The sequence below is a fragment of the Homarus americanus genome, unplaced genomic scaffold (genome assembly GCF_018991925.1).
Source record: "Homarus americanus isolate GMGI-L3 unplaced genomic scaffold, GMGI_Hamer_2.0 scaffold22069, whole genome shotgun sequence".
Classification (NCBI taxonomy): Eukaryota; Metazoa; Arthropoda; class Malacostraca; order Decapoda; family Nephropidae; genus Homarus; species Homarus americanus.
The window spans coordinates 941,014-954,105 of record NW_024736328.1 but is presented as its reverse complement, the minus strand read 5'-3'; the positions used below and the strand labels follow the sequence as shown (position 1 = coordinate 954,105).

The 13,092-nt window shown below is 43.5% G+C and overlaps 1 long non-coding RNA gene across 1 annotated transcript in view; it reads right to left on the bottom strand.

The window, feature by feature from the left end:
- Nucleotides 1-13,092, bottom strand: part of LOC121872137 — a 39,697-nt gene that overhangs the window by 2,161 nt on the left and 24,444 nt on the right. The gene's annotated exons all lie outside the window — the stretch shown is intronic.

Below are 13,092 nucleotides of genomic sequence, written 5' to 3'. Positions count from 1 at the left end.
TGTAGAGTAAGGAATGTTTGTGGCTTAACATTATCCTCCGTCCCTTGGTCATGTGTCGACCAATGAGCGTTTGAGAGGAGGTGAGGGAGGGAGGGTGAGGGAAGGTAACTTGAGTTCTATATACAGTAGTTGTTTTGATAAGATACACAAATGATAATAGGTTATTTTATACGATATACTTTAAATGAATAAAATGAATAATGATCTAATCTATTTTTCATTCCCATACACAAAGAAACACCTGGGATAAATAATGAATGATGGAGGAAATGATTTTAGGGATGATGAAATTATAATGTAAACACACACACACACACACACACACACACACACACACACGGAAAACAGAGCATCAAGCCAGAGTGACCTCATGACTCCTGCCCCACGCGGCTCATGACCCATATTTTGTGATTACTGTCAAGATTTTTCCACGCTACATTTCATGATTACGCTGGGAGGTTGTTTATATCCTCTCTCTCTCTCTCTCTCTCTCTCTCTCTCTCTCTCTCAGTAACGATACAGCGGTTACATTACAGGGAAAAGTGTAGCGTCTTGAAAATGGTGTAATAAGAAGGATGAAGATAATAGTGTGTAATAGGGAGGATGTAATAAAGAGGGAATAACAGGGAGGTGGAAGACAGTGTTAACAGGGAGGAGGAGAAGGATGTAATGTAGGATAAAGACTGCAACAGGATGGTGTGTGTGAACAGCTGTAGCCTAAATGAACACTGACAACACACACACACACCTTGTTACTATTAGGTAAGAGAGTGTCACCTGGTTTTTCACACTTCACTGCCACACACAGCATCACATGGCAGACACCTGTGCTTTTATGCTGTTAAATTTGTATTATAAAGATTACAATATATATCTTACCGTGGCTGGTGTGGGTGTGGGATGTGAACGTGTGTGTATGTGTGGGATGTGAACGTGTGTGTGTGTGTGTGTGTGTGTGATGTGAACGTGTATGTGTGTGTTTGGGGGGAGGGGGGGGGATGTGAAATGAACCTCATACCACATAGCCTCTGTGGAACTGTGTCTTATACCGTATTTGAATATTTATCTTCCTACCTAGATAAATGTTTGGTCGCCGCATGAGATATTGTTTATGGTCCATGATGCTGTCACTTCTCATGCACAATTTTAATCTTTTAATTATTATGTGAGACTGAAACATAAAGAAAACACACCACTCTTATCAGTAAATGAAGGCTGGAGTATTATAATCCCATAAGTCTTCGTTCATATTTGCTTTGAGCTTCGTCTAGCCTAAGGTGATATAGTAGTACACGAACTCTCTACATCCAGGAGCCATCAACAGTACCGACGATCCTTTTACACCGTTTAAAGACACGTAACTTATAATCTGTGCTAATATAGTGAATCATCTAAGCCAGTTATCAAGGACAGTGCGACACGTAATCTTTTTCTATTGTTCTGTAGCGTGACTTAAACTGCTGGTATTTTCTCTAGTAAGTCTTGCAGGTAATAGGAAGACTGGTCTTTGTCTTTACCCATGACTATACCTATGGGAGTAATGCCTTCAAATTCATAGGTATCCAACATCACGAACATTCATGTCTGATAATATTTATGTTATACCCTTGATCAGATGACATGACATACAGCCTTGTCATAAAAGGTACTTGACGGTTGGTGACGTGACCCACCTAGTAGCTAATGGTATGTTTTCCAACGTGATCATAACATGTATTGAACTCTGTGTGTTTTATTAGGTTAAGTTAGCATTAAGATATGTTAGGTTAGGTTAGGTTAGGTTAGGTTAGGTTAGGTTAGGCTAGGTAAGGTTAGGTTACATTACGTTGGTTAGGTTAGGTTAGGTTAGGTTAGGTTAGGTTAGGTTAGGCTAGGTAAGGTTAGGTTACATTACGTTGGTTAGGTTAAGTTAGGATTACGATGGTTAATCATAAAGTGAAATAACCTGGGAGACTAATCTTCATGTGTTTCCAGTTATCTCAGTTATCGACAATGAAATAAAACATAACATTTAACTCTGATAGGAAGGAGTTTTGAGTCATTGATAAATACGTTCTCTTAACCTGAAGTTGTCAGTGATGATGGACGGTGCTGACAACTACACTTTGATCTCCTCCTGTTTTGTTCCACCTCACTCGGTCCCAATGTCTTACCTCTCAAATCCACCTTTCATCACTGTCATGTTATCGTATCTTCCATTTATATCTTCTCTTTGTATTCTGTCTTTCCATCTAATACGCTTCGTTTACCAAGCTGGCTTCTTTAATTTATCTTTCTTTTTCCTTCCTTCCTTCCTTCCTTCCTTCCTTCCTTCCTTCCTTCCTTCCTTTCCTAAAATCCTATAGTTTCTTATATATATATTTTTTCATACCCCATTTATTTGACTCCCTCCTTCTCCATCTTTATTCTCCATCCTTCTTACATAAATATTTTAGGAGGAGAGAGAGAGAGAGAGAGAGAGAGAGAGAGGAGAGGAGAGAGAGAGAGAGACGGCAATTAACGTGCTCGGGACCTTGGGAGATAAACCTGTAAGAAGAGAGAGAAGTGGGATTAATCCATCACTCCCTCCTCGCCTCCCTCCTCGCCTCCCTCCCGCCTCCCTCCCCTAATACTACAGGTGCTATAGATGATGACTACAGGTGTTAGTCTGTATTTACTCTCAGAATTTTAAGATGAGATTAAAGTAAATTGAAGTTTGTTTATAATGAGACACATACCACAGTTGATGGGGAAGCGGGAGGTGATAAGTTGTGGGATAGTTGAGTTAAAGTTTGTAAGATGGACGAGAGGTGAGGGGTGAGGGTGTGTGGTGAGGGGTGAGGGGTGTGTGGTGGAGGGGTGAGGGTGTGGGGAGGGGTGAGGGGTGTGGTGAGGGGTCAGGTGTGTGGTGAAAGTGCCAGGGTGGTGGTGGAGGTCAGGGGTGTGTGGTGAGGGGTGAGGGTGTGTGGTGAGGGGTGAGGGTGTGTGAGGGGCCAGGTGTGTGTGAGGGTCAGGGGTGTGTGGGGGGTGTGCTGAGGGGTCAGGGGTGTGTGGGTGAGGGGTGAGGGGTGTAGGTGAGGCCAGGGTGTGTGGGTGAGGGGTGAGGTGTAGGTGAGGGTGAGGGTGTGTGTGTTGAGGGGTGAGGGTGTGGGTGAGGTGAGGTGTGTGGTGGAGTGTCAGGGTGTAGTGGTGAGTGTCAGGTGTAGGGTGGGAGGTTGGGGTGTGTGGTGAGGGGTGAGGGTGTAGGGTGAGGGGTGAGGGTGGTGAGGGGTGAGGGTGTGTGGTGAGGGGTGAGGGTGTGTGGTGAGGGGTGAGGGTGTGTGGTGAGGGGTGAGGGTGTAGTGGTGAGGAACTGCAAAGAGTTTGTAGGTTCGTGCAAAATATATTCCATCAGGCAACGGTCGACAGGTAGGAAACAGGACGCCATTATGAAGGGTAAACCGGATCATGCTGTGGTTAAACGATATTATAACGAAAAAATACAGAAATTACGATACAAACTCACTCACATTCTACCATTGGTAAAGCTACTCGACACATAAGAACGAAAATTGGCCACTGTCACGAACAAAGTGTGTGTGTGTGTGTGTGTGTGTGTGTCGCCCTCGTCACGCTTAAGCACACATCACTCACTGATCATAAGAAACCACTGTGCCCTGAGACCAGTTATTTAGTAATCGTTACCCGTCAATCACTCGTCGTGTGTGTGTGATGAAAGAGTTGGCCAGAAAACTGAGGAAAAACCACAACTGATAATACATCGTGTTGTAGGTCCGCCGAGTTAAGGCGTTAGAGGTTTGTGTAAGACCCACGTAATAAGGGAGTCAGGAGGTGTTTAGGCAGACCAACAGCAATAAGGTTCGTTACTCTGAAGACATAAAGACTGGCAAAAAACAGTACGCATACATATAGATAAGCTACTCTAAACATGCTTTTTTCCTATGGTAGGGAACGAGGCGGAGTAAAGGGTTCTGGGAGACATTATTCCCATCACATAATTTATCCCCTAATATCGCGGTTATAAGGTCAACAGCCGCCTCTCACGCTCTCTCACAGATCGTATCCCTCTTCCAAGAATTCACCAACCGGGTATTGAAAAACTCTTCGTTACACTCTGTACCACCATCTCCCACCTACTCTTGCCCTCTGTTGCCACCCAGTCACTCCTTTCTTTTGGTTTGACACAAGCTGGTAGTCCCCCTGTGAGCCCCCCCCCCCTGCTCACGCCCTAATCCACCGCCGGCGGCCTTCACTACTGGTGTAGCGCCTACCGGGCCTGCCCTGGTGTGTTCTGCTGCCCCCGAGCGAAGTCCTGCCTCAGCCTCACGACACGTGGTGCCTCAACCTGTCCACCACCCACCGCAAGCCGCGCCCGCTACTGTGTCTGTGCTGTCTCCACCTGAGCTACCTATTGGACCTGAGGCCACCACCCCCGGCTACCCGTACCCCACCGGCATACCGACGCACACGCCATCACAATCACGCTAAAAGGTATGTCCCTCAATATTGTCAATGCCTATGTGCCTCCCTCCACCCCTACTGTACCTGTCCTACCACACCATTTCACTTCCACCCCCACTGTACTTCGCCACGCCTAGTACATTGGGAACCCTGAGCCTGGCCACACTGTTTGTAAACTTTGTGGTCAACCCGACTCTCACACCCTCTCTCACTACATCCTCACTTGCCCTATGACCTCCTCCTACAGGTCCCCAGCCGTTACCAACTCCTCTTCCCTCCCTGACCAGATATCCCTCCTCCTAGAGAGAGGCCTGACACTTGATATTATTAGGGACCTGCCACACTTTCCCATAAACAGATAAATTGTACGGGGAGTTTTCCCTCACACACTCATCATTCTCTCACTTTATGTAACTTGCTGACAAAACCCATGACCCTTCAGGCTTTCACTTCCTTAATGCATGAGTCATAAAGGTAAGCGTGAACTACGCATGCTTCCCAGATGGGCGCTGTAAACGCTTCTGCGCTTCACCTTGCACAGGATGTAAGGGGGTGCCCAATAAACTAGCCCCCTCGTGGGCATTCTAAAAAATCTCCCGGCGTCTTAGAGCAACACATTAATATCCTCATAATGTGACCAGAGACGTTAACTGACCCTGAGCGTCACTGAGCCTTTACTAAATACCCTCTTTAGTTTTTTCTTCTGTGACCCGGTAGTTGTAAGTCACGTATATTGCTGGTAGATAAATATGGCTAGTGGTCGTGGTGGCTATTTTTTTATTACAGATATATGTATAGTTACCCGATGGCCATCGTAAGCTGCGGGATATTTAAACATACGGGCGGAAGTTTCTGGCGGGCGGTGGTGTCTTAGAACCAACTATAATTTTCTACATTACGTCTATAGATCAAACGCTTCACACGCTTCAGTATGGGGCAAAAAACGATGCGCTCGAAATCGTCAATCCGCCACGTACTCTCACAAGATGAGTGAAATTTCAAGACGTTCGTTATATGAAAGATGTCTGTCTCCCTGGTTTTAATACCGTCACTTAGGTCGTGCACCCCAGACCTAAGGGGACCCTAACTCACAAGACAGACCTAAGGGGACCCTAACTCACAGGACAGACCCCCGCTTATTGGATCACTACCTCACATCCACTCCTTCACGTTTTGAGGAAATTTCAGAGCGCTCCTCCTCCACATTTTCCCCACCATGGAAATGCAAATTCTTCAGACTTTAGGAGGAAGGCTTGAAGGGCCGCCGCTTGGATTGACGAATGTCGACCTTGCACTCTGGGAAGATCTTGTACACCTTGTGCCCTCTACTGGCATAGTGGATGTACTCTGAGTCTGGTTTATTGACATTACTGTCTTATTAAACGAGAAAAAAAAATGCTTCAGAAGAGATAGTTTTAGTACTGTAAGTAGAAATAAGTTTTATATGTACTTTAAGAAACGAATATCACTAGTAATCAGAGAATCTTGTGTCGGTGTACTGGAGGTGTTAGGATACAGGTGGAAGAAGGTGTAGTTAGACGGGAGTGTTGGTAGGAGGAGGGTGACACATGCCCTCACCCAGGCTACCAGTACACGGATGTCAAGCACGAATGAGAATAATGAACGTGACTCTCTCTCTCTCTCTCTCTCAATATACTGACAGTAACAGAGGACATCTTGACTCTGGCCGGGAGGATCTTAGTGTTATACACTAATTAATGACGTCTTCTGGGACGATATACTGAAGGGGTTTGTTAAGGCCGCCACGGTAATAAAAGGTTCGTGTGTCTTGTCGCAGGTCACCATCTGTTGCCGTCAATAATGAACTTGTGAGTGTGAGTAGTGTGTGGTGGTGGTGAGTGTCTGTGTGGTGGTGGTGGTGAGTGTGTAGTGGTGTGTGTGTGTGTGGTGAGTGTGAGCAGTGTGTGGTGCGTATGAGGAGTGTGTGGTGGTGGTGGTGAGTGTCTGTGTGGTGGTAGTGGTGGTGGTGGGAGGTGGTGGTGGATGGTGTGTGGTGTGTGGTGGTGAGTGGTGATGGTGTGGTGGTGGTGGTGGGAGTGTGTGGTGGTGATGGTGTGGTGGTGGTGGGAGGGGTGGTGATGGTGTGTGTGGTGAGATGTGTGGGGGTGGGGAGTGTGTGGTGGGTGATGGTGTGGTGTGTGGGTGGTGGGAGTGTGTGTGTGGGGAGGTGTGTGTGTGGTGGTGGTGAGTGTGTGGTGGTGGATGGTGGTGTGGTGGTGGGTGGGAGGGTGGTGATGGTGTGTGGTGGTGGTGGGAGTGTGTGTGTGTGATGGTGTGTGGTGGTGGTGAGTGTGGTGGGTGGGATGGTGTGGTGGTGGTGGTGGAGGTGTGGTGGGTGATGGTGTGGTGGTGGTGGTGAGTGTGTGGTGGTGGATGGTGTGTGGTGGTGGTGGTGGAGTGTGGTGGTGATGGTGTGTGGTGGGTGGTGATGGTGTGGTGGTGGTGGGAGTGTGTGGTGGTGATGGTGTGTGGTGGTGGTGGTGAGTGTGATCATCGTCTACGGGGCATATATACAAAACCTGGAACCTAAAAAAAAAATACTGTATCTTAAAACACAAAACATAAACGTAATAAAACATCATGAAACACTTTAGACGTATTACAAACGTATAATATTACTGCCTTAATTACCAACATCTATCCTGTTACTGGGAACGAGTGATGAGCAACGTTAGTACATCATGATATAATGTAATAACTTCCTCTCAAAACCATGACTTTGTGTTAGAAAAAGTAAGAAAGTTTCACCAGATGGGAAAAAAATATGGATAAATTTTGTCGTATCAGAAAAATCTTCAAACGTATTCATCAATATATTTTTGCTGTCATTCTTCAGGTAACATAATGATGAAGGAGGCGACAGTGTCACCCTCCTTGACAGTACCAGCACCGTGATTTTTGAGCCATTGACGGCCAGCGCAACACTGCTTTGACCTGACACATCAAAAGCCTGCACTGTGCACGTGTTTTCAAGTGGTTCCTCAATGGTCCGCTCTCAGAAAGGCAGCTTAGGTGGAGTCAAAAGAAATACTTCGTAGACTATCCAAAGAGAACCTTGAAAACGTGTAATATAACAACTGAGACTTGATAATTTGTTTCTTGTCACAGGTTGGTATAGAAGACAACAGTGACTGGGATGCCTCGTCTTGGAAACCTCCCAACAGAGCTGCTAACACGACAGGAGAACACGACGAAAGAGAAGCGACGTCTACCAACTTCTTCTGAAATGTAAACAGTTCCATCTTTCGTCTTGTCCAGCCTTCAGGGGAAAACATAACATATCGAACAATTTGTCTCCAGCCAACGAAGAAAACAGTATTGGAATTAACTGTACTTTATTCTTATCACAATTATATTACCGATCCAAACCAAAACATACAAGTTACTTCAGGTATTTCAGAGGATAAAGGTATCATTTATGTCCTCTCGTCACAGCCAGTACACATACCCAGGTGAGATGATCGTATATAATGAAAGTAGATTTGTGTTTACCTGAGGATACATAGATCACGGCTTCCAGTGTAAAGGTCTGTAAGATTTGTAGTCATGAGGGTAAGGTGGATGATTAAAGATTATGAAACAGGTAACGAGAGAATTGAAATTTATGACTGAGACAATAGGGTAATGAGGAAATTTAGAGAAAGAAGAAGGAGGAAAGAGATAATTAAGGAGAGGAAACTTAACGAGGGAGGTTAAGGAAGACAATAAAGACTCGCAAGAGAGAAAAGGATAGAGTGAGAAATGATGAATCGGTGTAAAGAATAAGGAATATGAGGGAGTAGAGGAGGTGACATGGATGGAGATGGTGAAGAAGAGTGTCACAGGTGAGGCTCAAGGGTTATCAGGGACAGTGATAGTGAAGCTCATACTCTAAGATCATCAGTGGAGGCCAAATCAGGTAGTTTGAAGAACTTTCCACCGATTCTGATAATTCTTAATTCTGACTGGACTCACAGGTGACTTCTCTGACGGTAAGATAATGAACGTAACTTGTTTTGTTTTCTGTCTGTAAAAGTAATGATGTTGTCCCAGTTCTCAAAACAAAGGAAGGCTGGCACACTCGTGTTGCCTTTGTTGTCAGAGCCTCGAGGAACACCCTTGGGCGTTGACATGTGGAGAGGGAGAGGGAGAGAGAGATAGGGAGAGAGGTAAAAAAAACAACTGAAATGTGAGAAAGGATGATGAAGACATGAGTCAGTTTGTGACAGCAGAGAGGTGCAGGAGCAAAGTTCTCGAGGAAGAACCAAAGTCATGATTAAGGCTCCACCCCCGGTTAAGGCTCCAGCCCCCAGGTTAAGGCTCCTCCCTAACACTGGTAACACTGCAGTAATGTTCATAAGTTCAATCTCTTTGTTGTCGAGGTAACGAATTACGCTGTAAAGCCACATATACGTCAAAGTTTGAAACTGGGGAAAAGTTATGATGTTGAAAGGATTTCCAAAACTTAATGGTGAAAGAGAGTAAGACAAAGAAATTACCTAATAATCCCTGAAAATATGCAAATTCACGGCGAGTTTAGTGGATAATGTTACCGGATATTACAACACAAGATGGTAAGTAAACAACTCACAAGTAGAAGTTATCACACATAGTGGTAAGTAAATAACGATAAATAAGGATAAATTATTGTTTAGAAATCAATATGTGTGTTGGTTATTAGTATTCATTATTAACCACCTTTTAATGATTCGTTTTGAGGTTAAATAAGAAGCCATGAAAATGTTTATGAGCCATATTCTCCACACACACACACACACACACACACACACACACACACACACACACACACACACACAAATATATATCCTTTTACCCAAACACGAAACAGGAAATTAAGTTCAGGAATTACAACAACAATGAAATATGAATTACCAAAACAAAGGAAGGAAGAAGAATAAAGAGAAAAGGAGATTAAAAATTTCCAACAACCATCATAGTTTGACAGACAAAAACCAACAAACTGAAAACAAAACAAAAACAACAAAAACAAACACAGGATAAATATCATTCTAGAAGGAAACTAAAAACAAAAACATTCAACAAAAACAATAATATATAACATAGACATTATATAAATCTGATAAATATAACACAGCATCAGACATAGTAAAGGTAGTGGAGATATATGGTATGGTATAATATATATAATGATCTGAGTATGATGACACATAATGAGGGTCACATACGCATAGTGGTTGGTATTCTTGCCTTACATACATACATACATACATACATACATACATTACATACATACATACATACATACATACATACATAACATACATTACATACATACATACATAACATACATTACATACATACATACATACATACATACATACATACATACATACATACATACATACATACATACATACATACATACATACATACATACATACATACATGTGAGAGTGATTTAAGGTTTAACACTCAAGAGTATAAACAGGTAAGATGAATGAATGACAGGAGGAGTGTGGGAGTATATGAAAAGGTCAGGTAGCCCAGTAGAAAACAGCTGCTCTAAATTTCCGTGCAGCTGGAGAATAAAGTAGACGCTGTATAGGTCTCCGTACAGCTGGAGAACACAGAATGGACGCTGTACAAAAGAAATGTTCGTTAAAAAGATCTTTGTTTCTTCACTCATAAGTCTGTAAACATAAAGCTTTGTTTTCCCTCACAATATCTCGTTGGTGTATCCCCAGGGCACACAACAAGAAGCCATGGGAACGTTACAAAGCCGCCACGTCCTCCTCAGGTGAATGGCATTGTCCCTCGGTAATGAGAAGCTGGCAATTGTTGATGAGAAATTGACAAACATTTATAAGGACGAAAAATATGTTGGTAGTAAAATGATTATACTCTTCTCTTACAATACGGTGGTGTTGTGGATACAGCGGTCACCTTCAGTCTTAAGGGTCATAGCTTCGAATACAGGGTACCCCCCCTCCCCACAAGTCTACCCCCAACTAAGCTGTGAATGGGTTCCTAACTTTAAAGATGAGGGAATGAAGGTGGTGGAGTGCAGTGTCTGATGCCACTCGTGTACAGTATATGTTTACTATACTAGGCGCGCCAACGGTGGTTATCAGCAAGCATCATTGACCCAACCTTATGTAACACCAGCCTAGGCCAGCGTGTGGTATGGTGGTGGGAGGAGCAACCATCTAAAATAAATATCCCTTTCATACGTCCTGCCCGAGTTGGTCTGCTGACGAGTGTGTTATGACTCTAAGACGACTGTGTTGTATGGTGTAGGAGGAAGAGTTGGAGGGAGGAATAAGAGAAGAGAAGAATAAAGAGGATAGATTGATGGGAGTGAAAGTATAAAGGAATAAAAAGAAAGAAAGAACGAAGGAAGGAAGTTATGGATAAGCGAGGGAAGAGAGACGAGTGAAGTAAGGGTGAGTGAGAGAAAATAGAAAAAATATAGAGGGGGCGAATAATGGAAGAGAGGGGAGTTGGAGGGTGAGTCTGGAAAAAATGAGGTAGTGAGGGTGTTAGTAGAGGGTATAGGTGAGGGAAACGAGAAGTCATACCAATAAATAGGGTTAGGTTAGGTTTGGTTAGGTTAGGTTAGGTTAGGTTAGGTTAGGTTAGGTTAGGTTTGGTTAGGTTAGGTTATGTCACGTTAGGTCAGGTTATAGACTTAACATGTGTAGTATGATGAATGTATTGTGGCTTGTCTCTGGTAGTTCACACATTTTGACTCGAAAAAAACAAAATAACCTGGAGTATAATCACGAATATCTTCCCTTCTGGTGGGTGCTTTGTCTCTCGCCCTCTTTCTCCCTCGGCCTTCTAAGACACACAGCAGCCTCGCAAAGTACTCGAGTGCCCAGTAAAGTTGATTATGTAAATATCACAGTATTCTAGTCTCCCTCGAGTTTTACTTCAGTGCACAAACAAAACTAAAAAGAACGAGAAAAGAGCTACTGAATTTCTTATAGAGTTCCTGCCTTCATATGCAAATTAAAATGGTTTAGTACTTTGGAAAAACATGTTTATCTCTGAGGACATTTGAGTAGCAGGAAGGGTCGGGTAAGTGATGATAATGAGGCTAATGTGAGCAAAGAGACTAAAGAAGCGACCATCTTTGTTTATTTACATCTACAAGACGATGGTAGTGACACTAAAACACCATATACCTTTAAACCTACATCTTTTTAGGGGCGAGAATATTCCGAGATATTATATGTCGGGGGTCACACCTCAATGAAGACACGTATAGGAACCACATGTCTACAGGATCACATTACATTCAAAGGCGACACATATTCTCTCGACCTACTACCCTCAAAAGCCACATCTCCTTCAAGTATTCATGGTTCCATAGGGTGACAGCTCGTTATGTTATGACCTTTCAAGACCACATCTAGATACAACCACACCTCCATACATCACCAAGGTCACATCTCATAGCAGAAAGATTCCCAGGGTAACAGGAGTTCAGTTTCTCAGTGTCATACGTCATCACACCATATAATATTTAGTAGGTTTTAGTACTCATCATTTTTGACAGGAGAGAGAGAGACAGAGAGAGAGAGAGAGAGAGAGAGAGAGAGAGAGAGAGAGAGTAGTCCCGGAAATCACGTAAGAGAACTCTAACTCTACTTTACCTCCACTACACTACCTAACAGAACCCACCCCAGTAAACTCCTTTGTTCCGCCTCGCTCCCTTTCCCTTGTAGCTCACTCTAGTAATGGCCTCTGTGTCTTGCTCTTCATGAATAAGTTATGTATGCAGTGAATTAGCATTGAGGCCATGTATACCCCCCCCCCCCTCCCACACCTGTGATGCAGCGGGCACGTGTAGTGGAGATGAATCGTCTACCTGAGAGTTATAGCTTCATAAATGTGTCTCTTGATCATCTGGGTCACTCGGATTTACTCACACCAGGAAAGCCTCTCGTCCAGTTTCCATTATTTTTCTGATAATGTTTGTTTTGGTGATTTATCTCTACTTAGTGATGGTGGAGGGGGATTATCAGTGTTGTTAGTACACACACACACACACACACACACACACACACACACACACACACACACACACACACACACACACACACACACACACACGTATTCGAAGTTCTTCCTCATCTCCTTTGAAAAATATATTTAACACATTTAAAAAAAGAAGTAAAGATTTTCCACGATTTTATTTCTCGTTTGACGTCGTGTTTCTTGGAATTCATCACAGACGAAACATCCCTCAAATTTTTTTCCCCATCAGTTTTTCCTTTGATTGGTGACTTCTCTTTGTGTTTGATAAGAGTGTATGTGTGTGTGTGTGTGTGTGTGTGTGTGTGTGTGTGAGTCGTTGGGTGGACGAGGGAAGCTGTTGATGGGTGATTTAGCCAGAGGGAATAATTATTTCCTGGTGATAAAGACAAACCGATCTTTTTCCAACTCTGTATTAAGTACATTAGAAAGTATTTTACCCAGAACACATACTACTCGACCAGTCAAGGACATTATCATCATAAAAATATAACACATAAGCAATAAAGGCTTTCCGTAATGATCACTGAGACTAGAAAAAGGTTTCAGTAGAGGTACTTCAACAGCATTTACTGACTGGTGCTCCTGTGAGAAGCTAACTCACTTAACTCAGCTTCGAGCTATTTTCAT